Source organism: Rhinoderma darwinii, chromosome 1, assembly GCF_050947455.1.
Source record: "Rhinoderma darwinii isolate aRhiDar2 chromosome 1, aRhiDar2.hap1, whole genome shotgun sequence".
NCBI classification, from domain to species: domain Eukaryota; kingdom Metazoa; phylum Chordata; class Amphibia; order Anura; family Rhinodermatidae; genus Rhinoderma; species Rhinoderma darwinii.
The window spans coordinates 246,745,876-246,772,493 of record NC_134687.1 but is presented as its reverse complement, the minus strand read 5'-3'; the positions used below and the strand labels follow the sequence as shown (position 1 = coordinate 246,772,493).

Below are 26,618 nucleotides of genomic sequence, written 5' to 3'. Positions count from 1 at the left end.
TAAGAGGTGAGGGAAAGGTGAAGGAGCTGAAGGAGGGACGGGGAGGAGCTAGGGGGGACGGGGGGGCCGTTACTGCGCTTCCCGCTGTTTCTCGGCATTGAGCCGGAAGCAGCGGGAGGAGTAATACACAAGAAGCAAAGCTCCCACCCTCCCACCCTTGTTTTGTTACTCCTTAGGTCTTCTGTACGTCCGTATATGAGCGTTGTGTTTTATTTTGTGTGTTTATTTAACATGTTTTTCTTTTTTCCGGAGTAGGTTCTGTTGTCATGGCAGCTGGCGGGGGGAGTCCTTGAGGCCAGTCAGTACAAAATGGTGGGGGGGTCGCATCGGGGGTATGCGTCCCCCAAAAAAGGTACATGGTTGAAGACTTCATCGGGTGTTATCCCTTTGAAGTGGTCTTCTGGTAGAAGGTATGTCACTTGAAGGCTTCATCGGGTGTTATCCCTTTGAAGTGGACTTCTAGTGGTCGGTATATCACTTGAGGGCTTCAACGGGTGTTATCCCCTTGAAGTGGACTTCTAGTGGTTGGAGCCATCTGCAGAGGTGAACGGTGCTTCCGAGCTGGTTTACGGCTGGAGGTAATTAGTGGTTTGCAGATGGCTAATTCGGTGTGTTCTTGAAAGGAACATCTGAAGGGGCTTCAAGGACTTCCTCTGCTCGGGTTAATGTTAACGTTAATTGTTATTTATGATTCTGACCCATGTTGGGTCATGTGAATTATTAGGAGGAATTCTCTGGTGGATTCCTAACTAGTTATCCGAATGTTTCGGATTTAAATTGTTGTTATAAAACTGTGAAATTAATAAACGGCTGCTGTGGCCATTTCACATCCAACCTCGGTGTCATGTGTCGTTACTAAATGGGGGTGGGGGATAGTATGGTTTAAGGTTAACACACGACTCTACCTAGGCAGGTCATGCCCTGACTTTGCCTTATGTGTTTGTGTTTATTGGGCTAAACTGAGCTATGTATTTTGCTCGTGCATAGTATTACTATTGACTTTCTCATCTGGCTCTATTCAGGAGTATTCACACTGATCTACACTCATTGACTTGTATTTATTTAAATTATATTTGAATCGATATATACAATTCTTCTGCTGCTGAACAGTTTCTCTTGCCTGATAATGTATCAGAATGTGTACATCATATAATTGTAATATACTGCTGATGTATTTCTGTGGTTAAACTGTGTCGCCTATTACTCATATATTTGGATATATCATGTACAATTAATCTGGTTGGCTTTCTGCACTGTGGAAATCATCTCTGTTTTAATTTATGTCTTATTTTAGATGAATTTAATAAAGATATTTTGTGTTAATATCATTTTGGTGTGTCAGACTCCGAACTTTAGGTTTTGCTACAATGGGGCTGTGTCTGGTGCTATATACAGGGGACTGTGTGTGGAGCAATCTACAGGGGGGGCTGTGTGTGGAGCTATCTACAGGGGGGGCTGTGTGTGGAGCTATCTACAGGGGGGGCTGTGTGTGGAGATATCTACAGGGGCTGTGGGCTGTGTCTGGAGCTATCTACAGGGGGGCTGTGTCTGGTGCTATTTACAGGGGGCTGTGTCTGGCACTATGTACAGGGGGCTGTGTGTGGAGCAATCTACAGGGGGCTGTGTGTGTAGCTATCTACAGGGGGGCTGTATCTGGAGCTATCTACAGGGGAGCTGTGTATAGCGCTATCTACAGGGGGGCTGTGTGTGGAGCTATCTACAGGGAGGCTGTGTGTGAAGCTATCTATAGGGGGCTGTGTGTGGAGCTATGTTCAGGGGGGCTGTGTGTGGAGCTATGTACAGGGGGCTTTGTGTGGAGCTATCTACAGGGGACTGTATCTAGCACTATGTACAGGGGGGCTGTGTGTGGCGCTATGTACAGGGGGCTGTATCTGGAGCAATCTACAGGGGGGTTGTGTGTGGAGCTATCTACGGGGGGCCTGTGTGTGGAGCTATCTACAGGGAGGCTGTGTGTGGAGCTGTCTACAGGGGGGCTGTGTGTGGAGCTTTTTACAGGGGGCTGTGTGTGGAGCTATCTACAGGGGGCTGTGTGTGGAGCTATGTACAGGGGGGCTGTGTGTGGCGCTTTCTACAGGGGGCTGTGTGTGGAGATATGTACAGGGGGCTGTGTGTGGAGCTATCTACAGGGACTGTATCTGGCACTATGTACAGGGGGCTGTGTGTGGCGCTATGTACAGGTGGGCTGTATCTGGAGCTATCTACAGGGGGGCTGTATCTGGCGCTATGTACAGGGTGGCTGTGTCTGGCGCTATGTACAGGGGGGCTGTGTGTGGCGCTATATACAGTGGGGCTGTGTCTGGCGCTATGTACAGGGGGACTGTGTGTGGAGCAATCTACAGGGTGGCTGTGTGTGGAGCTATCTACAGGGGGCTGTGGGCTGTGTCTGGAGCTATCTACAGGGGGGCTGTGTCTGGTGCTATTTACAGGGGGCTGTGTCTGGCGCTATGTACAGGGGGGCTGTGTGTGGAGCAATCTACAGGGGGGCTGTGTGTTTAGCTATCTAAAGCGTGGCTGTATCTGGAGCTATCTACAGGGGGCTGTGTGTAGCGCTATCTATAGGGGGCTGTGTGTGGAGCTATCTACAGGGGGCTGTGTGTGGAGCTATCTACAGGGGGCTGTGTGTGGAGCTATCTACAGGGGGCTGTGTGTGGAGCTATGTACAGGGGGGCTGTGTGTGGAGCTATGTCAGGGGGGCTGTGTGTGGAACTATCTACAGGGGACTGTATCTGGCACTATGTACAGGGGAGCTGTGTGTGGCGCTATGTACAGGTGGGCTATATCTGGAGCTATCTATAGGGGGGGCTGTGTCTGGCGCTATGTACAGGGGGGCTGTATCTGGAGCTATCTACAGGGGAGTTGTATCTGGCGCTATGTACAGGGGGGATGTGTATGGCGCTATGTACAGGTGTACTGTGTGTGGAGCAATCTACAGGGTGCTGTGTGTGGAGCTATCTACAGGGGGCTGTGGGCTGTGTCTGGAGCTATCTACAGGGGGGCTGTGTCTGGCGCTATTTATAGGGGGGCTGTGTCTGGCACTATGTACTGGGGGCTGTGCGTGTAGCAATCTACAGGGGGGCTGTGTATGTAGCTATCTACAGGGGGGCTGTGTGTGGAGCTATGTACAGGGGGCTGTGTGTGGAGCTATGTACAGGGGGGCTGTGTGTGGAGCTATCTACAGGGGACTGTATCTGGCACTATGTACAGGGGGGCTGTGTGTGGCGCTATGTACAAGGGGGCTGTATCTGGAGCTATCTACAGGGGGGCTGTGTGTGGAGCTATGTACAGGGGGCTGTGTGTGGAGCTATGTACAGGGGGGTTGTGTGTGGAGCTATCTACAGGGGACTGTATCTGGCACTATGTACAGGGGGGTTGTGTGTGGCGCTATGTACAAGGGGGATGTATCTAGAGCTATCTACAGGGGGGCTGTGTGTGGAGCTATGTACAAGGGGGCTGTGTGTGGAGCTATGTACAGGTGGACTGTGTGTGGAGCAATCTACAGGAGGCTGTGTGTGGAGCTATCTACAGGGGGGCAGTGTGTGGAGCGATCTACAGGGGGCTGTGGGCTGTGTCTGGAGCTATCTACAGGGGCGCTGTGTCTGGCGCTATTTATAGGGGGGCTGTGTCTGGTGCTATGTACTGGGGGGCTGTGCGTGGAGCAATCTACAGGGGGGCTGTGTATGTAGCTATCTACAGGGGGCTGTATCTGGAGCTATCTACAGGGGGCTGTGTGTAGCGCTATCTACAGGGGGGCTGTGTGTGGAGCTATGTACAGGGGGGCTGTGTGTGGAGCTATCTACAGGGGACTGTATCTGGCACTATGTACAGGGGGGCTGTGTGTGGCGCTATGTACAAGGGGGCTGTATCTGGAGCTATCTACAGGGGGGCTGTGTGTGGAGCTATCTAAAGGGGGGCTGTGTGTGGAGCTATCTACAGGGGGGCTGTGTGTGGAGCTATCTACAGGGGGCTGTGTGTGGAGCTATGTACAGGGGGCTGTGTGTGGAGCTATGTACAGGGGGGCTGTGTGTGGAACTATCTACAGGGGACTGTATCTGGCACTACGTACAGGGGAGCTGTGTGTGGCGCTATGTACAGTTGGGCTGTATCTGGAGCTATCTACAGGGGGGCTGTGTCTGGCGCTATGTACAGGGGGCTGTATCTGGAGCTATCTACAGGGGAGTTGTATCTGGCGCTATGTACAGGGGGGCTGTGTATGGCGCTATGTACAGGTGTACTGTGTGTGGAGCAATCTACAGGGTGCTGTGTGTGGAGCTATCTACAGGGGGCTGTGGGCTGTGTCTGGAGCTATCTACAAGGGGGCTGTGTCTGGCGCTATTTATAGGGGGGCTGTGTCTGGCACTATGTACTGGGGGCTGTGCGTGTAGCAATCTACAGGGGGGCTGTGTATGTAGCTATCTACAGGGGGGCTGTGTGTGGAGCTATGTACAGGGGGCTGTGTGTGGAGCTATGTACAGGGGGGCTGTGTGTGGAGCTATCTACAGGGGACTGTATCTGGCACTATGTACAGGGGGGCTGTGTGTGGCGCTATGTACAAGGGGGCTGTATCTGGAGCTATCTACAGGGGGCTGTGTGTGGAGCTATGTACAGGGGGCTGTGTGTGGAGCTATGTACAGGGGGGTTGTGTGTGGAGCTATCTACAGGGGACTGTATCTGGCACTATGTACAGGGGGGTTGTGTGTGGCGCTATGTACAAGGGGGCTGTATCTAGAGCTATCTACAGGGGGCTGTGTGTGGAGCTATGTACAAGGGGGCTGTGTGTGGAGCTATGTACAGGTGGACTGTGTGTGGAGCAATCTACAGGAGGCTGTGTGTGGAGCTATCTACAGGGGGCAGTGTGTGGAGCGATCTACAGGGGGCTGTGGGCTGTGTCTGGAGCTATCTACAGGGGCGCTGTGTCTGGCGCTATTTATAGGGGGGCTGTGTCTGGTGCTATGTACTGGGGGGCTGTGCGTGGAGCAATCTACAGGGGGGCTGTGTATGTAGCTATCTACAGGGGGCTGTATCTGGAGCTATCTACAGGGGGCTGTGTGTAGCGCTATCTACAGGGGGGCTGTGTGTGGAGCTATGTACAGGGGGCTGTGTGTGGAGCTATCTACAGGGGACTGTATCTGGCACTATGTACAGGGGGGCTGTGTGTGGCGCTATGTACAAGGGGGCTGTATCTGGAGCTATCTACAGGGGGGCTGTGTGTGGAGCTATCTACAGGGGGGGCTGTGTGTGGAGCTATCTACAGGGGGGCTGTGTGTGGAGCTATCTACAGGGGGCTGTGTGTGGAGCTATGTACAGGGGGGCTGTGTGTGGAGCTATGTACAGGGGGCTGTGTGTGGAACTATCTACAGGGGACTGTATCTGGCACTACGTACAGGGGAGCTGTGTGTGGCGCTATGTACAGTTGGGCTGTATCTGGAGCTATCTACAGGGGGGCTGTGTCTGGCGCTATGTACAGGGGGCTGTATCTGGAGCTATCTACAGGGGAGTTGTATCTGGCGCTATGTACAGGGGGGCTGTGTATGGCGCTATGTACAGGTGAACTGTGTGTGGAGCAATCTACAGGGGGCTGTGTGTGGAGCTATCTACAGGGGGCTGAGGGCTGTGTCTGGAGCTATCTACAGGGGCGCTGTGTCTGGCGCTATTTATAGGGGGCTGTGTCTGGTGCTATGTACTGGGGGGCTGTGCGTGGAGCAATCTACAGGGGGGCTGTGTATGTAGCTATCTACAGGGGGCTGTATCTGGAGCTATCTACAGGGGGCTGTGTGTAGCGCTATCTACAGGGGGGCTGTGTGTGGAGCTATGTACAGGGGGCTGTGTGTGGAGCTATGTACAGGGAGGCTGTGTGTGGAGCTATGAACAGGGGGGCTATGTGTGGAGCTATCTACAGGGGACTGTATCTGGCACTATGTACAGGGGGGCTGTGTGTGGCGCTATGTACAGGTGGGCTGTATCTGGAGCTATCTACAGGGGGGCTGTGTCTGGCGCTATGTACACGGGGGCTGTATCTGTAGCTATCTACAGGGGGCTGTAGCTGGCGCTATGTACAGCGGGGCTGTATCTGGAGCGATCTACATGGAGGCTGTGTCTGACGCTATTTACAGGGGGGCTCTGTGTGGAGCAATCTACAAGGGGGCTGTGTGTGGAGCTATCTACAGGGGGGCTGTGTGTGGAGCTGTCTACAGGGGGACTGTGTGTGGAGCTATCTACAGGGGGCTGTCTGTGTGTGGAGCTGTCTACAGGGGGACTGTGTGTGGAGCAATCTACAGGCAGGCTGTGTGTGGAGCTGTCTATAGGGTGACTGTGTGTGGAGCAATCTACAGGCTGGCTGTGTGTGGAGCTGTCTACAGGGGGATTGTGTGTGGAGCTGTCTACAGGGGGGCTGTGTGTGGAGCTATCTACAGGGGGCTGTGTGTGGTGCTATCTACAGGGGGGCTGTGTGTGGCGCTATCTACAGGGGGGCTGTGTGTGGTGCTATCTACAGGGGGGCTGTGTGTGGAGCTGTCTACAGGGGGACTGTGTGTGGAGCAATCTACAGGCATGCTGTGTGTGGAGCTGTCTACAGGGGGATTGTGTGTGGAGCTGTCTACAGGGGGGCTGTGTGTGGAGCTGTCTACAGGGGGGCTGTGTGTGGTGCTATCTACAGGGGCTGTGTGTGGCGCTATCTACAGGGGGGCTGTGTGTGGTGCTATCTACAAGTGGGCTGTGTGTGGCGCTATCTACAGGGGGGCTGTGTGTGGAGCTATGTACAGGGGGACTGTGTGTGGAGCAATCTACAGGCAGGCTGTGTGTGGAGCTGTCTACAGGGGGATTGTGTGTGGAGCTGTCTACAGGGGGGCTGTGTGTGGAGCTGTCTACAGGGGGGCTGTGTGTGGTGCTATCTACAGGGGCTGTGTGTGGCGCTATCTACAGGGGGGCTGTGTGTGGTGCTATCTACAAGTGGGCTGTGTGTGGCGCTATCTACAGGGGGGCTGTGTGTGGAGCTATGTACAGGGGGGCTGTATGTGGAGCTATCTACAGGGGGGTTGTATCTGGAGCTATCTACAGGGAGGCTGTGTCTGGCGCTATGTACAGGCGGGCTGTGTGTGGAGCAATCTACAGGGGGGCTCTGGTGGATGATTTTTCCATTGACCGGTAGCAGTTACACAACTGGAAAAAAAAAATCCCCATCATGTAACTCTGCTACCTGTCAATTGAAAAGTCATCAACCACAGGGTCTCCCTCTTGACTTTCATTGTTCTCAACTTTTTGGTTTGTCCTGCAGCTGCTGCCGTTTTTAGTTTATGGGCGGTCCGCTAGTCGTTAATTAACCCTTTCAGGACTGAGCCATTTTTTTGCTTTTTCATTTTCGGTTTTCACTTCCCGCCTTCCAGGAGCCATAACTTCTACATTTTTACATCAATAGAGTAAAATGAGGGCTTATTCTTTGTGGGAGGAGTTGTTGTGGTACTGGGAAACTGAAAAAATATTCTTTGTGGGCAGAACTTGAAAAAAAAAACGATTCCTCCATTGTTTTTTGGGTTTCCTTTTTATGCTTTTAACATGCGGTAAAAATGACAACTTAACTTAATTCTGTGGCTCAATACGATTACGATGATACCAAATGTATATATTTTTTTTTTATTTGGCTACTTTTAAAGAGAGAAATCTATTTGTTAAACACAAAATTTTAATTTCACCACATTCTGACAGCCGCAATTTTTTTTAATTTTTGGTCGATTGAGCGGTGTAAGCGCTTATTTTTTGAAGGACGAGTTGTAGTTATTACTAATTGCATCGTGGGGGGTGCCGATCTGCTACAAACTCCTTAAATGCGACAATTGCTATTAAGGGTACGAACACACTAGGCATAAACTTTGTGGATTTTACGCAATGGATTCATTGCGGAAAATCCGCAGCATATTACAGTAGCAGCAGTGTGGGTGGGATTTCAACAAATCTCATCCCCACACAGCAGAAAAAAAAAACGCTGAAAAAAACGCACATAAATGGACCTGCGGTGAAGTTTCTTTAACCGCAGCATGTTCATTAACCCCTTAATGACCGCCGATACGTCTTTTTACGGCGGTCATTAGTGGGCTTTATTCTAGAGCGCCGCCAAACTACGTCGCTGCATTAGAATAAAGTAAACAGAGCAGGGAGCCGTGAAATCTCCCTGCTCTCAGCTGCCAGAAGCAGCTGAGGGCTGGGGGCGTCCCTGCTCTGCCGGGTGAGATCGATATTAGTATCGATCTCACCCGTTTAACCCTTCAGATGCGGTGCACAATAGCGAGCACCGCATCTGAATGGTTTTGCAGAGAGGGAGGGAGCTCCCTCTCATCTCACTGACACCCGGCGATAAAATCGCCGAGTGTCTGTGTCTTCTATGGCAGCCGGGGGTCTAATAAAGACCCCCAGGTCTGCCTGCAGCGAATGCCTGCTAGATCATGCCGCAGGCATGACCTAGCAGATGCCTGTCCGTTTTAAACGGACAGGCAGTAATACACTGCAATACAAAAGTATTGCAGTGTATTATAATAGCGATCGGAGGATAGGGAAGTCCCCTAGTGGGACTAGTAAAAAAGTAAAAAAAGTTTAATAAAGTTAATTAAAAAAAAAAGTGAAAAAAAAAATGAAAAACCCAGCTTTTCCCCTTACAAACTGCTTTACTATTAAAAAAAACTACAATAAAGCAAAAAAGTTACACATATTTGGTATCGCCGCGTCCGTAACGACCCCGACTATAAAGCTGTTACATTATTTAACCCGCACGGTGAACGTCGTAAAAAATAAAATAAAAAACAATGGAAAAATTGCTGTTTTCTGTTAATCCTGACTTAAAAAAAATGTGATAGAAAGTGATCAAAAAGTCGCATCTACTCTCAAATGGTACCAATAAAAACTGCAAGTCGTCCCGCAAAAAACAAGACCTTATACAGCTATGCCGACGCAAAAATAAAAAGGTTACAGCTCTTCGAATGTGACAATGGAAAAATCTAAAAAATGGCTTGGACATTAGGGCCCAGAATGCCAGCAGGGGGAAGGGGTTAATCCTGCGAAATCACTGCTCTTGTGTTGCGGGTTTAACCCATAGAATTCAATGGGGTATTTAAACCCGCAACAAAGTGGTTTGTGTAGCGACATTTGCAGCGGAATCACAGCGGCGGAAATTCAAGCCATTCTGCTGCAAAGATCGCAAATAAGAAAAAAAAGTTATACTTTTTTTATGCTTCTTCTCCAGTCCGGCCTCTTGGAATGACGTTTCAACTCATGTGACTTCTGCAGCAAATCACAGGTGGTAGCGTCACATGGCATGCAAAGTCATCCCAGGAGGCCGGACTATGTCAGAGAAGAGGGAGGGGGTAAGTCTGAACGTTTTTGTTTACACAGCGGAAATTCCGCTAGAAAAACGTAACACAGTGTCTTGCAATTTTTCGTACGGCATTGTCATATCTCCCAACCGTTCCGGATTCAGCGGGACAGTCCAGGATTGCGGGCGGTGTACCGCTGTCCCGAGCGGCTGGGGGTATGTCCCGCTGTCAAAATAATTCTGAAGCAGGGAACCATCAGCTCCCTGCTTCAGAATTGGTTCATAGCGGAGGACCAAAGGGAGCTCCTGCACTCGCCGAGGGCTCCCCGGGCACAGTGCTACTTTGCGGGTGGATTGAGAGTCCGACTCACCAGTCACAGCCCCGCTTGTAGCTTTCCTGTGCTTAATTAGCGTGGGAAAGCTACAAGCGGTGCTGTGACTGGTGAGTCTCACAGTTACTCCCAGTGCACACTGCATGCGGCAGCCAGTCTGACAGTGAGTCTCTGACCAGTCACCACCCACACGCAGCAGACTAACAGACGTTGCCGGCAGGATAGATTGACATAGTGCCTGTCATTCTTGAATAATCCCTCAACTACCACTGTTTCGCAGGTAGTGAATATGATGGCTTCTATAGTGTAGTGGTCAGCTTGTCTGCCTTACATAAGGAAGGTTGCTGGTTCAAAGCGCAGCAGGGTTTTGTTTTGTTTTATATTATTAATATCTTAGTTGTATTAGGCTTTGTTCACACTAGCATTAATATACATTTACCTCTCTTCCGTCAGAGGAAAAGAGGACCGATACGTTAAACGGAAAGCAACGGTTCCATTAGAATTACCATTGAATTCAATTGCTTTCAATGGTAAATTTTTTGTATCAGTTGCTTTCCGTTTGTCTCCGTTCGCTAAGTTTCCGTTCTTTTGAACGGAAATAAAAGTTCTGCAGACTGCACTTTTATTTTCTTTAAAAAAAAACGGAAACTTAGCGAATGGAGACAAACGGAAAGCAACTGATACAAAATAATAACCATTGAAAGCAATGGTAATTCTAATGGAACCGTTGCTTTCCGTTTAACGTATCGGTCCTCTCTTCCTCTGACGGAAGAGAGGTAAACGTACACTACCGTTCAAAAGTTTAGGGTCACTTACAAATTTCCTTATTTTTGAAACAAAAGCACAGTTTTTTTCAATGAAGATAACATTAAATTAATCAGAAATACACTCTATACATTGTTAATGTGATAAATGACTATTCTAGCTGCAAACGTCTTGTTTTTAATGCAATATCTACATAGGTGTATAGAGGCCCATTTCCAGCAACCATCACTCCAGTGTTCTAATGGTACATTGTGTTTGCTAACTGTGTTAGAAGGCTAATGGATGATTAGAAAACACTTGAAAACCCTTGTGCAATTATGTTAGCACCGCTGTAAACAGTTTTGCTGTTTAGAGGAGCTATAAAACTGACCTTCCTTTGAGCTAGTTGAGAATCTGGAGCATTACATTTGTGAGTTCGATTAAACTCTCAAAATGGCTAGAAAAAGAGAGCTTTCATGTGAAACTCGACAGTCTATTCTTGTTCTTAGAAATGAAGGCTATTCCATGCGAGAAATTGCCAAGAAACTGAAGATTTCCTACAACGGTGTGTACTACTCCCTTCAGAGGACAGCACACACAGGCTCTAACCGCTAACCGCTGTCTCTGGGTTATTTTTGACTCAGATCTTTCCTTTACTCCTCACATACAATCACTTTCACGCTCCTGTCATTTTCACCTCAAAAACATCTCCAGAATCCGCTCTTTTCTTACGGAGGAAACCGCCAAAACTCTCATTGTTGCTCTGATTCACTTTCGTCTTGACTACTGTAACTCATTACTAGTCGGTCTTCCCCTCACTAAACTCTCCCCTCTCCAATATATCCTCAATGCAGCAGCCAGGCTCATCTTTATGACCAACTGCTACACCAACGCCTCTGTTCTGTGCCAGTCACTGCACTGGATGCCCATCCCCTTCCAAATAAAATTCAAACTTATTACTCTCACCCACAAAGCTCTCCACAGTGCTGCACCTCCTTACATCTCCTCCCTCATCTCTGTCTACCACCCTACTCGGGCTCTACGTTCTGCCAACGACCTTAGATTAAAATCCTCCATAATCCGAACCTCCCACTCCCGTCTCCAAGATTTCTCTTGTGCTGCACCCGTCCTCTGGAATGTGCTACCCCAGACAATCCGATTAATTCCCAATATCCACAGTTTTAAACGTGCCCTGAAAACACATCTATTTAGACAGGCCTATAACATTCTCTAATCTGACTCCTTTCCATGGCCCTCCTTTTAGATTAGTCATCAGAATAAGATTCCCTCACACTCCTTCTCTTCATGTCCGTCATACACGGATACTGGCTGGTGACCGGCTCATGCAGCTTTATGTTACCACCGCATGTGTATAAAAATGGCCGGACCATTGTACAGAACAAACACTGTTACACTTTGTGTCTCCCTTATTTCCTCATAGCTTGTAAGCTCTTGCGAGCAGGGTCCTCACTCCCCAGGTTTGAATTGTAAATGAACTTTGTCACTATGTAATGTCTGATATTGTTTGTTTCATGTTCAGTCTAAATTGTAAAGTGCTGCGTAATATGTTGGCGCTATATAAATAAAGATTATTATTATTATTATTATTATAGTTTAAGAAATAGACACCTCACAGGTCCTCAACTGGCAGCTTCATTAAATAGTACCCGCAAAACGCCAGTGTCAACGTCTACAGTGAAGAGGCAACTCCGGGATGCTGGCCTTCAGGGCAGAGTGGCAAAGAAAAAGCCATATCTGAGACTGGCTAATAAAAGGAAAAGATTAATATGGGCAAAAGCACACAGACAAGGTGAGGAAGATTGGAAAAAAGTGTTATGGACAGACGAATCGAAGTTTGAGGTGTTTGGATCACACAGAAGAACATTTGTGAGATGCAGAACAACTGAAAAGATGCTGGAAGAGTGCCTGACGCCATCTGTCAAGCATGGTGGAGGTAATGTGATGGTCTGGGGTTGCTTTGTTGCTGGTAAAGTGGGAGATTTGTACAAGGTAAAAGGGATTTTGGATAAGGAAGGCTATCACTCTATTTTGCCACGCCATGCCATACCCTGTGGATTGGAGCCAATTTCATCCTACAACAGGACAATGACCCAAAGCACACCTCCAAATTATGCAAGAACTATTTAGGGAAGAAGCAGGCAGCTGGCATTCTATCTGTAATGGAGTGGCCAGCGCAGTCACCAGATCTCAACCCCATAGAGCTGTTGTGGGAGCAGCTTGACCGTATGGTACGCAAGAAGTGCCCATCAAGCCAATCCAACTTGTGGGAGGGCCTTCTGGAAGCATGGGGTGAAATTTCTCCCAATTACCTCAGCAAATTAACAGCTAGAAGGCCAAAGGTCTGCAATGCTGTAATTGCTGCAAATGGAGCATTCTTTGACAAAAGAAAAGTTTGAAGGAGAAAATTATTATTTCAAATAAAAATCATTATTTCTAACCTTGTCAATGTCTTGACTATATTTTCTAGTCATTTTGCAACTCATTTGATAAATATAAGTGTGAGTTTTTATGGAAAAGACAAAATTGTCTGGGTGACCCCAAACTTTTGAACGGTAGTGTATATTAATGGTAGAGTGAAAGAAGCCAGTGGCGTAACTACCGCCGTAGCAGCAGTAGCGGCTGCTACGGGGCCCGCAGCATGAGGGGGCCCGTGTCGCCCGCCGGCACGGGCCCCCACCATGGCCGGAGGCTCCGCTAGCAGCCGCTATGGCTGCTACAGCGGGACGCCACTGAACACTACGGCAGAGCAGGGAGGTATCTCCCCGCTCTGCCATTAACTGGTTCCCGACCGCTGACTGTATTTTTACGGCCAGCGGTCAGGGTCCTTAAAACCCGAGCCATAGACTTTCTACGGTTCGGGTTTTAACTTGCTGCCCACGCGATCGGGCAGCTGAATGTCGGGTCTCCGGCTGTCAGTGACTGCCGGGGACCCTGAGGAGAGGATAGAAGCAGCTTTCGCTGCTTCTGTCTTCTCTGATCACTTGTACACAGCGCTCAATGCGCGCTGTGTACAGGAATAGAGACAGCAGCAGCGGCGCTGTCTCTATTCCTCGCGGTGATCATGTGACTGGTCACATGATCGCCGGGTGCCGTTAGTGGCAGACTGTTGCTGGGTCTTACTAGACCCAGCACAGCCCTATTAGTGACAATCGTCACTATGAGAGGGCTGATTTCCCTTGTAACTGGGGCTGCTGTGCAGCTCCAGTTACAGTGGAAAAACATGGTGTAAAAGAAAGAAAAAATATATATAAAGTTCCCCAAAGGTCTTCTTTGACCTTTGGGGGACAGACCATAGTAATAAAAAAAGAATAAAGTAAAGTGCAAAAAAAATATAAATAATAAATACACATAAAATACCCACGCCAAAAAAAATACCGTTCCCCCCGCCAATCATTGTTGTAACGCTAGCGCTGACCCAATTATCCTAATATAGACATGTAATATATAAAAATTTACGGTAGACAATGACGATCACAAATAAAAGGTCTATTTTAGGGTAAAACTATGTTATTACCAAAAAATAAATAGCTGAAATGTAAAAAAGCTTATTTTTTTACTATTATTTTCAAACTTTATGAATAAAAATTCTAAAATAGCAAAAAAGGTGTGTATAAAAACGATAAAAAATGAAACCTGCATTGTCTACGGAAAAAACTTCGCAAAAATCACGTCGTTAGCCCAACAAATAAAAAAGTTATAGCAATTTAACTAACACGTGCTAAAAATGGCTAAACGGTGTCTGGTCCTGAAGGCGCAAAATAGAGCAAAAGACACGTATCCCCCCCCCTCTCCACAGGACACGTATCCCCCCCTCTCCACAGGACATGTATCCCCTCTCCACAGGATCTCCACAGGACATGTATCCCCCCCCCCCCTCTCCACAGGATCTCCACAGGACAGGGGATACATGTGTGATCGCTGGCATTGATAGGGAGAACGGGGGACTGAAAGCCTCCTGAAGTTCTCCATCACAAACCTCGGACTTCCGGGATCTGTGTCGGCAGCTCCGTAGAAATGAATGGAGCGCCGGGCGCGCTTGTGCGCATGCGTGACCAGCGCTCCTTTCATTTTTATTGAGCTGCGCAGACGCCGGAAGTCAGAGGTTAGTCATGGAGAAGTTCAGGGGACTTTCAGTCCCCCGTTCTCCCTATTGCTGCCAGCGATCACACATGTATCCCCTCTCCTGTGGAGATCCTGTGGAGAGGGGATACATGTATTTTGTAGGACACACTGTAGGTCGCATTTTTTTGAGAGGGGTGACGCTGTATGGCGTTCCCTACAGGGGGGGGGAACGCTGTATGGCGTTCCCTACAGGGGGGGTGGCTGTATGGCGTTCCCTACAGGGGGGGAGCTGTATGGTGTTCCCTACAGGGGGGGCTCTATGGCGTTCTCTACAGGGGGGGCTGTATGGCGTTCCCTACAGGGGGGGGCTGTATGGCGTTCTCTACAGGCGGGGCTGTATGGAGTTCTCTGCAGGGGGGGCTGTATGGCGTTATCTACAGGGGGCTGTATGGCGTTATCTACAGGGGGGCTGTATGACGTTCTCTACAGGGGGATGTATGGCGCTATCTACAGAGGGGGGGCTGTATGGCGTTATCTACAGGGGGGGCTGTAAAAAAGGCACTATCTACAAGGGGGGGGGGTTGTGTGACACCCAGGGGAGGGGGGGCCCCAGTCAAAAGTTTGCTATGGGGCCCAGTCTTTCCTAGTTACGCCCCTGAAAGAAGCCTTAGGGCCTGTTCACATCAGCATTGGCTTTGCGTTTCGGGGTTCTGTCGGAAGTTTCCGTCGGGTGAACCCCGCAACGGAAAGTCAAACTGAAACCACAGCTTCCGTTTCAGGCACCATTGATATCAATGGTGACGGAAACATTGCTAATGGTTTCCGTTCGTCACCATTCCGGCAGGTTTCTGTTTTTCTGACGGAATCAATAGCGCAGTCGACTGAAACGTAATCTGTGATTTCAGTTTGACTTTCCGTTGCGGGGTTCACCCGACGGGAACCTCCGACGGACCCAGGAACGGAAAGCGAACGGTGATGTGAACAGGCCCTTACTTTAATCGTTTTTTAATTCAACTTCAGTTGTGCCCGTACTCTTCTCTTTTCTATCCCACTTGTGTGATCACTTATAAAAGGTGTTAGTTATGCTCTTTATTATCACTGAGGCCCCATTCACACGACCGTGCCGTAATCACAATCTGTGATTACGGGCACGGCCGGCCACGGACGTCTGCGGACAGTCATCCGCATTTGCAGACCATGCTCCCATTATAAAGTATAGGACCATGGCCCATAAAATAAAAAAATAGGACATGTCCTATTTTTTACGGAAGGTTTCTACGGCCATAGAAATTAATGGGTCCGTAATTACGGACGAAATCTATGGTCGTGTGCATGGGGCCTTACTCTTGATTTTGTAATGTGTCCGTAAAACTTTTGGTCTGTCCGTGATTTTTAGCTCAGTTGTCCAGAAATTTCTGAAGTGTTGTTGGCAACGATGCCGAGGAGTCTTCGGTGAGCGGAGGAGCTCCCTCCGCTCTGAACTAATTCTGAAGTAAGGAGCTGATAGTTTCCTGCTTCAGAATTAGTGGCTACTCCTTGAGCGGAATCCCTGTTGCCGATGATCTGGACATTGACGTCAACGGCTCCTCCTGGAGCGGAATCCCCGGCAAGAGTCGGCAACGGGGATTCGCTCAAGGAGTATCCACTGACGTCACTGTCCATATATGGACAGTAACATCTGGGCTTCCCTCTAGGAGCGGAATCCCCGGCCTATGCTCTGGCTGGGGATTCCGCTTCTAGAGGGAGTCTCAATGGCGCTGTCTACAGAGTGGGGGTAGCACTATCTACAGGGGGGTGGCACTATCAACATGGAAACTGTAGCACTATATAGGGGCACTATTTACATGAGCACTGTGGCACTATCGAGAGGGCACTGGCACTTTATATAGGGGCACTGGCACTAGGGGCAGCGTTGGGGGTATTATACTGTATGAGGGCAGCTAGGGGGGCATTATACTGTTTGAAGCAGCTATGGGGGCATTATACTGTATGGGGAGGCTATTGAGGCATTATGCTGTAGGGGGCTTTAAGCTGTATGGGGCAGCTATGGGGCTTTATACTGTATGGGGCAGTTATGGGGCATTATACTGTATGGGGCAGCTATGGGGGCATTATACTGTATGGTGGCATCTGTATGGGCATTTTACTGTATGGGGCAGCTATGGGGGCATTATGCTGCATGGGGCAGCTATGGGGCATTATGTTGTATGGGGGAATTTGTTTGGGCATTATACTGCATGTGGGCATCTGTGTGGGCATTATACAGCATGTGAGAATCTATGTGGGCATTATACTGTATGGGGGCATTTGTGTTGGCTTTATACTGTATGGGTGATTATACTGTATGGTGGCAGCAAGAGGACAATATACTGTGGCACTACCTGCATGGGCACTGTGTCACTATCTACAAGGGCACTGGAACTAGGGGCAGCTAAGGGGGCATTATACTGTATGGTGGCATCTGTATGGGCATTTTACTGTATGGGGCAGCTATGGAGGCATTATGCTGCATGGGGCAGCTATGGGGCATTATGTTGTATGGGGGAATTTGTTTGGGCATTATACTGCATGTGGGCATCTGTTTGGGCATTATACAGCATGTGAGAATCTATGTGGGCATTATACTGTATGGGGGCATTTGTGTTGGCTTTATACTGTATGGGTGATTATACTGTATGGTGGCAGCAAGAGGACAATATACTGTGGCACTACCTGCATGGGCACTGTGTCACTATCTACAAGGGCACTGGAACTAGGGGCAGCTAAGGGGGCATTATACTGTATGGGGGCAGCTATGGGGGCATTTTGCTGTATGGGGAAAGCAATGGGGGCGTTATGCTGTATGGAGAAATTTGTTTGGGCATTATACTGCATGGGAGCATCTGTATGGCATTATTCTGCATCTGAGAATATGTGTGGGCTTTATACTGTATGGGGCCATCTGTGTTGGCTTTATACTGTATGGGTGCATCTATGGGGCATTATACTGTATGGTGGCAGCTAGAGGGCATTATACTGTGTAGGGGCAGCTATTTGGGAGAGTGATACTGTGTGAGCTGAATCGGGTGTGTATGGGCGGTGATTGGGTGGGATTAGAGGCGTGGCTTAAAAGAAAAAATATTGTCCCTCTTTGTGATACTTGAAAGTTGGGAAGTATGCATTACCTGCAGTGTTCAGGGAGGATATGCTGCGATGCTTGACACAGAGTATCCACCCTGAACACACTGTTTGTAGCCTTCAGGGGTTAATTGCAGAAATCGCCAGCGCTGAACCGCTGGCCGTTAACAGGGGAGACTCTCAAGTACAGCTGATCTCCCAGTTCCCGGACACTGTCCGTTAGGACAGTGAGCACCGGGAACGGTTCAGTAACTGTACATCCTGGTGCGGGAAGTAACCTCTCACCAGGATGTACAGTTGCTGACTCGTGCGGGTGGGGGGATTGTCTCACCATTACAAATCATATTCATTGCATAAGTCATCATTTTTCTAAAAATGTTTGCTATTTACATGCTGTTAAAAAAATGACCCAGTGAAGTGTTTTGACATTCATTTATATAGTATGGCGCAACCTGGTGTTTAAAGTGTATAGCAATGTGCACGTCCACCTAATCAGCTGAGTGCTGGTGGGCATGCTCGGTAACTCTCCAAAATGTGTTTCACCTGTATTTACTGTACAGACATAAAATGCATCGAAAAAAACAATTAATACACGTATTTGCCTGTGCAGTACACTACCGGTGCCAACCGGCACATGAGAATACACCCTTGAATCTGAGCTAAGAGTGCTTGTGTGCCCTTCCATTAAGGCCGGATTCACACGAGCGTGTGCGTTTTGTGCGTGCAAAAAATGCAGTGTTTTGCGCGTGTTGCAGTTCCTTGTGTCATCAGTGAATGGTGATTTTCACGCATATGCCATCCTTATGACACGCGGTTTTGATGTTTTTGAAGTGCTTTTATTTTTTCCTTCATTTCTTTATCTACTGTTGCACGAATCACGCGCGACACCCGGAAGTGCTTCCGTGTGCTGCGCGTGATTTTCACGTACCCATTGAATTTAATGGGTGCGTGATTCGCGAAAAACGGCCAAGTATAGGACATGTCGTGAGTTTTACACAGCGGACATACGCTGCGTGAAAATCACGGACTGTCTTAACGGCCCCATTGACTAACATAGGTCTGTGCGACACACGTGATTTTCACACACGCATCACGGACGTTAAACACGTTAGTGTAAATAAAGGCCTAATTGGCCCAGTTTTTCAATGCAGTTGTTAGCCGCACAGCTTTTGCAGACTGTTTGGCCAAAAACCATATTGAAAAACCAATTCACGTTAAAACCACACCGGTGTACTAGCACGTGTGAATACACCCTTAGGGCTTATTCAGACGAACGTATAATAGGTCCGTGCAACGCGCATGATTTTCACGCGCCTCGCACGGACCTATGTTAGTCTATGGGGCCGTGCAGACTGTGAGTTTCACGCAGCGTGTGTCCGCTGCGTAAAACTCACGACATGTCCTATATTTGTGCGTTGTTCGCGCATCACGCACCCATTGAAGTCAATGGGTGCGTGAAAATCACGCGCAGCACACGGAAGCACTTCCATGTGACGCGCGTGATTCGCGCAACAGCAGTAAAAAGTATGACTGAAAACAGAAAAGCACCACATGCTTTTCTGTTTACGTTGCGTAAAAAAACAGCCGCGAAAAACAAGTGCAGGTCACTTCTTGGGACGTTTTTGGAGCCGTTTTTCATAGACTATTGAAAACAGCTCCAAAACGGCCGTAAAAAATGCAGCGAAAAACACGAGTGACTTAAAAAACTTCTGAAATTCAGGAGCTGTTTTCCCTTGAAAACCGCTCCGTATTTTCAGACGTTTTTGAGTTTGCATGTGAACATACCCTAATAGCATACTGGTCTCACAGACTTTAAGGCCTTATTCACACAAACTTATTTTACGTCCGTGATACGCACGGACCTATGTTAAGCAATGAGGACATTCAGACTGCGTGAGTCCGCTGCGTAAAACTCACGACATGTCCTATACTTGGGCGTTTTTCGCGCATCACGCACCTATTGAAGTCAATGGGTGCGTGAAAATCGCGCATGGCACACAGAGGTACTTCCATGTGTCGCGCGTGATTCGCGCTACAGTTGTAAAATAAATTAATGAAAATGAATTCTAAACATAAAAACAGTGTCATAACAATGCCATATGCACGAAAATCACGCAGGCACGCACCAAATACTGATGACACACGGAACTGCTACGCGCGCAAAACGCAGCGTTTTTTACACGCACAAAACGGACACGTTCGTGTGAATAAGGCCTAAATTAGGTAAATCCTGAGGATTAATGAATTTGTCATAGTTTTAGAATAGTAATATACAGATCAATGTCATATAGCCTGCAATAAGATATAATACGAGGGAAGGTAATGAAATCTTAAGTGCAGCTGTCAACATTAGCGAGGAATGACACCAGCACAACCTGTTTGGTGTATTTGTCCTATGGAAACTACAAGAATGAACCAAGAGTTTTGTGAGTTGGAAGATAGATCTGCAGAATGTGACATTGTCAGCCCTGTCCAGGAGCACAGTAACCTAACAATTGTGTTACAGACGGATGACTGCAAGGAGCTCTAGAGATTACACACACTAATAATATGCAATGTAGTCCAGATACATTTGGCGGTAAAAGGGTTACTTCCCACCCACAGTCACACTCCTCCACCCTTTTCCTTCCAGCTACATAAGTTCTTTCTTTCTCCTAATCCTTATGGTGTGTGATCCTCTTTCAATGTAAGTATACAGCTGTATTTGTCTGTGCAATGACATTTTACGTATGCCTTTATTTACACTGCAGACTGTGCTTTATGCTTCGCTGGACACGGATTTCCTGGATTTTAATTGTTATGGTCTAAAGATGATGTATTTTATTTTTTGTACTAGTAGCCATGTGCTCAGGGCTTGCAGCAGTCTGCCTCTAAAACTGTCACTGGCCATTATGACTGCAGATAGTCTGATGTCACAGTACTAGGTTATTTAAGGGGGTCGCCCACATCTACAGAACCAACACTGAGCGCAGGGGGACTCTAATCTTCGGATAGGAGGGATCGTGTCTTTTATTGTAGATGTGGACGATCCCATGTTGTGTGATACAGCTGTCACTAGAGAATACTCTGGCCCTGGCGAATAGATCCAAAATCTTCCCATATACCATGCCAGCATTTCTACAGAGACATTGCTGATGAACACGAGTTTGTTACTTTCCTTATTTAGGATTTTATTAAAATAAAGCAAATTAAATTTATTTTAATCCAATCCAATGGAATCTAAATGTAGCAATATTTCCAGGAACAAAATATTTCTAGTGACCAATTCTTGAAACTCGTGGAAATTCTATAGAGTTGGCACACATGTTGGCATTGTCTGTTTTGGAGCATGTAACAGAAAGTTCTTTACAAACAAAATCAAGCATTCAAGTTATTTTCCCAGTTCTGGGTTTGCAAATGTCAATAAGGCCTTATTCACACGAACGTGTGCGTTGCAGTTCCGTGTGTCATCAGTGAATGCTGCGTGATTTTCACGCATATGCCATCCTTATGACACGCGGCCAAGTATAGGACATGTCGTGAGTTTTATGCGGCGGAAACACGCTGCGTGAAAATCACGGAATGTCTGAACGGCCCCATTGACTAACATAGGTCCGAGCGACGCGCGTTAAGCACATTCGTGTGAATAAGACCGAAATTAATATCAGAAGAGCATGTCGCTACTGTGCTTGCCATGTATCTTCTCTATAGAAGCTCAATCATACAAAATCACCTGAAGTTCTAACTCTTTTAATACTCTATTTTGACATTTTTTTTTTAGTTATATATGTTTCTAGAAGAAGGGAAAATAACCAATATGGCTGCCGTTACAACTCTCACAGGGATTGCCAATCAACTTTCCTAATGCCTAAATGGCAAAACTGCTGAATTGTGCAGTGATATAGGAACAGTTGGTTCTTCACTACATAACTAGGCGGATTTGCATTCAGGGGTCTGGTAAAGATGATTGACAAACCCTTTAAGCGCTGTAATGGTGGCCATATTGGTCATTACCCAGTTTTCGCAGAAACCGTTGAAAAGAACATTAGACTTTTTACTTTCTCTCAGGGATTCTCATCTACAGGTGTGTTTGTTTTTTTTTCTTTAATATGGGGAATGTATTTTGGTGTAAAGTATTCACACAGCAACAGATTTTTCAGTCACATAAGACAGTTATATTTATTAATGTCTAATAGAATTTTAGAGCTTAGAACATTCCCGTGTATAGTATCTGAGCGATTTATCATGAGCCTATGAGACGTGTAAAATATGACTTTGGTATCATGCAGATTAATGCCAATTTGACAGAAATCCTAAATATGCCCCTGCAGCAGTATTTGTTCCAGATTGCATTTGCTAGTTTAGTGTGAGGGTATGTTCACACAGGTCAAAAAAGTACGCAACATATCCAACCTAGAACCCGCAGGACATTCTGCCCGGAAGACTGCACAAAATAGGTGGTGCAGATTTTCGACCGCGATCGACGCTGCAAAAAGCAGAGCAGAAAAAAAATCTATATTTCCCTTCACTGGCGTTGCCATAGCAATGCTTAGCTGCCCTCCACTTCAGGTCTCAGTGCAGCCCGGCCTCCTGTGATGATGCTGTAGCCCATAACCTTAAAAGCCTGTGATTGGCTGCAGCAGTCACATGGGATGAAACGTCATTCCAGGAAGCCAGCAGCATGAAGAACAGCCGGGGGAACAAGGAGCCGTCGCTATGGCAATGCCAAGGAAGTAAGTATTGACTTTTTTATTAAATTTAAACAATCTCTATATTTTTTTCAGATTTGCCATTTTTGCAACAGAATTGCAGCTTTTCTGCAGCAAAAATTCCAACATTTGCTATTCGTTGCGGCTTTTACCTAATTTAACTCAATGGCGAAAAGTCGCAACAAAAGTGCAAAGATTCCGCCGCATAAATTGACATGCTGTCGATTAAAAATCTGTACCGCAGATCAGTTTATGCAGGTTTTCTCAGCGGGGTTTTTCCCGCAGCGTGTGGATGAGATTTGATCACATCTCATCCACTTTTCTTCTAATGTACTACACTGCGGATTTTCCGCAACCAAGTCCTTTGCAAAAGATCTGCAGCTAATCTACAACCCCCCGCCCCCCCCCCCTTTGTGCGCACATTTTAAAACTGCACTGTTTGTAGGTGCGGATTTTCCATTCTGATCTGGAAACAGGTGAATATTTTATGCTGCTGATTTTGAAATGTGATTATAAATTGACTTGCTGTGGATTTTAAAAACCACATTGCAGGTGAATTTACGCGCGGAAAGAAATTCTACAACGTGCAGATGAGGTTACTTGAAATATCATTTAGGCTGGGTTCACACGAGCACATTAACGTCCGTAATGGACGGACGTATTTCGGCCGGAAGTCCCGGACCGAACTACGTGCAGGGAGCCGGGCTCCTAGCATCATAGTTATGTATGACGCTAGGAGTCCCTGCCTCTCCGTGGAACTACTGTCCCGTACTGAAAACATGATTACAGTACGGGACAGTTGTCCTGCAGAGAGGCAGGGACTCCTAGCATCGTACATAACTATGATGCTAGGAGCCCGGCTCCCTGCACTGAGTTCGGTCCGGGACTTCCGGCCGAAATACGTCCGTCCATTACGGACGTTAATGTGCTCGTGTGAACCCAGCCTTACATTGCTGGTACTGTATTATGCCGCAGATTTGCCACATGAAATCTGCACGGCAAATCCGCAAGTAAAATGCATCGTGTGCATGTGGCCTTAGGGTATGTGCACACGTAGTGACCAAAAACGTCTGAAAATACAGAGCTGTTTTCAAGGGAAAACAGCCCCTGCTTTTCAGACGTTTTTTGAGCAACTCGCGTTTTTCACTGCAGTTTTCGCTGCGTTTTTTACGTCCGTTTTTGGAGCTGTCTTCATTGGAGTCTATGAGATAACAGCTCGAAAAACGTCCAAAGAAGTGTCCTGCACTTCTTTTGACGAGGCTGTATTTTTACGCGTCGTCGTTTGACAGCTGTCAAACGACGACCCGTAAATGACAGGTCGTCTGCACAGTACGTCAGCAAACCCATTCAAATGAATGGGCAGATGTTTGCCGACGTATTGTAGCCTTATTTTCAGACTTAAAACGAGGCATAATACGCCTCGTTTACGTCTGAAAATAGGTTGTGTGAACCCAGCCTCAGGGTGCACTCACACGTGGTGTACTTGCATTGTATTTCCGCAGCATAAAAATATGTTGCAAACTATAATCTATGCTTATGGGGTAGTTCACACACTGTTTTTTTGTGGGCAGAAAAAATCTGGCTCAAAATTCCTTCCCGGAGAGAAAATAACACCTCTGCCTCCCATTGAAATCAATGTGGGCGATTGTAGCAGATTTTTAGCGCTGAAAGGGAAGGGAAAAATATTCTCATACAGAGAAATCTGTCTGCATTGCACAATATTTCTCCTATAGGCAGACATTGTAGTTAAATACAATGAAAGTATGCCAAGTACAAGCACACCTTAAGGCCTTATTCACATGAACGTGTTTAACGTCCATGATACGCACGTGAAAATCACGCGCGTCGCACGGACCTATGTTAGTGAATGGGGCCGTTCAGACATTCCATGATTTTCACGCAGCGTGTGTCCGCTGCGTAAAACCCACTACATATCCTATACTTGGGTGTTTTTCACGCACCCATTGAAGTCAATGGGTGCGTGAAAAGCACATGGAAGCACTTCCGTGTGTTGCGCGTGATTCGCGCAACAGTAGATAAGGAAAAAATTAAAGCACTTCCTTCATTTATTTTTCTAAACGGCAAAACCGCATGTCATAAGGATGCTATATGCATAAAAATCACGTAGCAAACACTGATGACACACGGAACTGCAACACGCAAAATACGCAGCGTTTTTTGCATGCGCAAAATGCACTTATTCGTGTGAATAAGGCAGGGGTGGGGAACTTTTTTTTTTTTTTTTCTGTCGAGGGCCATTTAGATATTTATAACATCATTCGCGGGCCATACAAAAATGAGCCTGCTATATTTGGTCAAACATTTAACACCCCTAATGTGATGGCTGGAACTTCTCTTTGGTGAGGCATGTGATGTTAGCCGGTATTGATGATGTTACTCCTGCGTCGGTCAGTATGGAGTCCGACTCTTTACAATGGTAAGTTTTGAAAAGAACTCGCAGCAGTACGTTGTTCCGACTTATTTAAAGGGGTTACCCATCAGGGACATTTGACATATCCACAGGATATTTCATAAATGTCAGATAGATGTGGGAAATTCGGAAGCATTTAGGCTGGATTCACACGAGCATGTTCGGTCCGTAAAGGACGGAACGTATTTCGGCCGCAAGTCCTGGACCGAACACACTGCAGGGAGCCGGGCTCCTAGCATCATAGTTATGTACGACGCTAGGAGTGCCTGCCTCTCCGTGGAACTACTGTCACGTACTGAAAACATGATTACAGTCAATGGGGCCGTCAAAAAAACTGAAGGCACACGAAAGGCATCCGTGTGTGACAGAGCCGTTGCCTAGCAACGGCCGGGCGGGCAGAAATACATTACAGAAATATTACACTAATCGGCAGCCACTTGTCTCTATCAATCACTGATGGAGAAAAGAGGCTGCTGATATAAAATAAAAAGCAGTTTATACGTACCCGTTCGTTGTCTTGGTGACGAGTCCCTCTTCTTCCTCCAGTCCGACCTTCCTTTCTGACGTGGCAGCCTGTGATTGGCTGCAGAGGCCGCGGCAGCCTGTGATTGGCTGCAGAGGCGGTCACGTGGGATGAAGCGTCATCCCTGGAGGCCGGCCTTCTGACGTCATCCTGACGTGCGTGACCGCAACTACAGCCTGTGATTGGCTGCAGCAGCGACATGGATGAAACGTCATCGTTGGAGGCCGGACAGGAGGAATGTAAGTATGAACTTATATATATATATATATATATATATAATTATTTTTTTTTATTTTTTTTTTTATTACATTAAGGCCTGATTTACACGAGCGTGTGCGTTTTGGCACGCAAAAAACGCGCCGTTTTGCGTGCGCAAAATGCACTTAACAGCTGCGTGTGTCATCAGTGTATGATGCACGGCTGCGTGATTTTCGCGCAGCCGCCATTATTATGACACTCCGTTTGGATGTTTGTAAACAGACAAGCACGTGGTGCTTTTCTGTTTACATTCAGAGTTTGACAGCTGATGCGCGAATCACGCAGTTCGCACGGAAGTGCTTCTGTGCGACCTGCGTGGTTTTCACGCACCCATTGACTTCAATGATGCGCAAAAAACGCTGAAATATAGAACATGTCGTGAGTTTTACGCAGCGCACTCACGCTGCGCAAAACCCACGGACTGTCTGCACTGCCCCATAGAGTAATATAGGTGAAAAGCGTACGCGCGTCGCACGCGCGTATATTACGCTCGTGTAAATGATGCATAAAATTGTATTTTCCGAGCATGGTACTGTCCAGGGTGCTGAAAGAGTTACCGCCGATCAGTGCAGCCCATTAACTCTTTCAGCACCCTGGACAGTACCATGCTCGAAAACGGAAACACGGAGTGCACACGGCCGCTAAAACGGGCACACGGATCCGTCACAAACGGCCGTGAAAACTGTGGCGGAAGTGTGCACGAGGCCTTAAGGCCTTCAGACCAACACTTCAATGTTATAAAATGTAATATTTTTTTCTTTTAAATGTATCATGCATATGAAAGAATACAGTCCGCATATGTCAGCCAGCTCTAACTTTATTGTCCCAATTTAATTGCAAGAGTTGGCCACCAGCTGTGAATAAGGCCAGATTCACACGAGCGTGTGCGTTTTGCGAACGCAAAAAATGCTGCGTTTTGCACGTGCAAAAGGCACTTGACAGCTCTGTGTGTCATCACCATATGCTGCGTGCTTTTCGCGCAGCCGGCATCATTATGACACTCCGTTTGTAAACAGAAGAGCACGTGGTGCTTTTCTGCTTTCATTCATACTTTTCACTGCTGTTGCGCGAATCACGCACGTCACACGGAAGTGCTTCCGTGTGGTGCGCGTGATTTTTCACGCAC

General features: G+C 47.4%; 1 protein-coding gene across 5 annotated transcripts in view; it reads left to right on the top strand.

Annotated features, from left to right (window-relative positions):
* The first annotated feature begins 20,162 nt into the window (after positions 1-20,162).
* Positions 20,163-26,618, top strand: part of LOC142760285 (excitatory amino acid transporter 1-like) — a 134,763-nt gene continuing 128,307 nt past the window's right edge. For 4 of the 5 annotated variants that reach the window (XM_075863393.1, XM_075863421.1, XM_075863445.1 and 1 more), the window contains exon 1: positions 20,163-20,278. The gene's annotated coding sequence lies outside the window, so the exon portion shown is untranslated. Of the gene's footprint in view, positions 20,279-22,283; positions 22,305-26,618 lie in introns of those variants that run through there. The other variant, XM_075863412.1, reaches the window with a different exon arrangement.